Raw genomic sequence first — 2,302 nt, 5'->3', positions numbered from 1 at the left:
CTGACCTCCAGCAGCTGGGGTGGGAAGCCCTGGGAGCTGAGTGTTAACGGGTTGCGCAGTGCTGTTGTCAGCTAAGGATAAAACCCTATTCAGAAAGTTGAGCTTCAGTCAAGTAACTTTTCTCTGGAGTGAATAGGCTCTTGGTGAAGGACAGAACAAGCTTTCATTAAGACTTTCTTGGCCTATTGACAGTAAATGTGAACTCGTTATGCTTGCTGAAGTAAATATTGCATCTGCTGTGTATGCTGGGTCATATGACAAATAATAGGAGCCCTTATTCTGCAGCTCCCAGAGTTTTGTTGTCGTTCTGCTTTTGCTGGAGTGACAAGTTAGCCAAGCAAAGCCCCACGGCCTGACAGAAAACAAAAGGGCATCGTCACAGCTGCTTAATACACATGCTCTGTGCCCAAGGGCAATGGTGGCAGCACAGCTCAAATTCCAGCAAAATAGGCAAGTGCTCATTTACCTCCATTCATCACCAGAACGTTGCTCAAGCAATTGCTTTCTTGATTTGGGAGAAGCAGCAGGAGCAGCAGCTTACTTTGCTGTGAGGATGCTGTGAAGGTAGAGATACTGTAGATCATTTGCATCTGCAGATGATTTTGGCTCATTCCACACTGTAGGTGGACAGATGAGTCTGCACCCTCTGCAGGTGGGGATACCTCTGTAGCAAGTGATGCTGTTTCCATCAAAATAAATGAAGTCTATATTGTATGTGAGGTACTGTGGAGACAGAGCCTTTTGTGTTTCTGTGTGCAGCTCAGTTGGAGATTTGTACCTCTGCCTTCATAGTTACAGCCCTGTCCTTCTTCCATGGGGTAACGGAGGTGGCACACGATGAGGGAGGACTCAACAGTACTGACTGCTTCCCACAGCACAGGTGGGCAGAGGACAGGTGGTCATCTTCCTTCACTTGATAGAAAAAAGGTTAAGAGATGCTGGAGTAAGAATACGCCCCTTCATGCTTGTGAGAAATCACTGACTGTATTCCAGTTCATTGACTGCAGTCAAGTTTTTATTATGCCTCAAATAATTAAATACTGCAACAGTGACATTAAAAATACAGGCCAATTTACCAAAATAATTGTATTCTGCAGATTATGTACATATTATACATTTTACAGTATCGTGTAAACTTTTTTTGTTTGTTTTGCTTTTTATACATAAGATAACTCTGATTTATGGTAACTAAAATCCCAAAGTTGCTGACAAAAATATTCCTATGAAACGTAAGCGCTGCGTCTGAGATATTCAGGGAAATTACTGAGGGTGGAAACCAACTATAAAACGTGATGCCATTGAGTTAGTAGAAAAATGAATTAAATTACATTCATATCAAAAGTTAAACTAAAATCATTGCTATGCATCGTTATTTAAAAAGGGGAAAATCCCAAACCCTCTCCTTTTCTATGTTAACACACTTCCTAAGGGAGCTCCTGTGTGCCTCATTTCCAGCAATGGGGCATAGCCAGGAAATCCAGATTCCCACTGTCCTCACAACATATATTAAATAGCTATGGTCTGTACCAGTACAAATAATGTATAAATCCATGCACTGTGGTTATGTTCATAGTAGCTTACACCAAGGCACAATTTTTTGTGTCGTTCCCCACCCCTTTTCCATTGCATCCAGTGCTAGAGATGCTTGCTGTTCAAAAAAACTTCTGTGAGATTTGTCTCTGATTTTCACACTTGAGGGCACAGAAATTTTTCCAGCTTAAAAATAAATAAGTAAAAGAAGGCAAAGGCTTTAGTTCAACACCTGCCACCAAATGGCATCAACTCGTTTTAAATGCCCTCACCCCCCCTCCAGTCTCCAGAAAGCATCGTGAAGGTGATCCAGTTACAGCTGGTAGGTCACATTTTTAATATATCAGCTAGGCTGACAAAATCATTCCTTCTGTAACTCTTGATTCGTGTGACAGCTGTAGTGTTTTGATTTGTCACGAAGGATCATCAAGTCTAAATAGGTTCCTAGCTCACATCTCAGCATAGCAGCGTTTGCGTTATCTGCTATGTAGTGCATGTAATTGAAGTACCTAGGTATGCTCATTAAAATAAATGCATCATTTAGCTGTATATAAACAGCTGCCAAAACAAACAGCTGTTAACCTGGCTGTATTTTGAAGGCTTGTCAAACTTGCATATTTAAAACAGCCCTATGTCTGTACGAGGCTTGGTCCCCACATTGCTGGGTATGTGCTCATCTTCAAGGATGTGAAGTATCTCATGAGATTACAGTGAATGAAACTACCTGTGGGCCTTCAGGAGCACTGCAGGTCGTGCCTGGGACAGCTGGAAG

This window comes from Cyrtonyx montezumae, unplaced genomic scaffold, assembly GCF_038088225.1.
Source record: "Cyrtonyx montezumae isolate F1298 unplaced genomic scaffold, pur_monq_1.0 scaffold_5, whole genome shotgun sequence".
Lineage (NCBI taxonomy): Eukaryota > Metazoa > Chordata > Aves > Galliformes > Odontophoridae > Cyrtonyx > Cyrtonyx montezumae.
Note: the sequence above shows the minus strand (reverse complement) of the source record.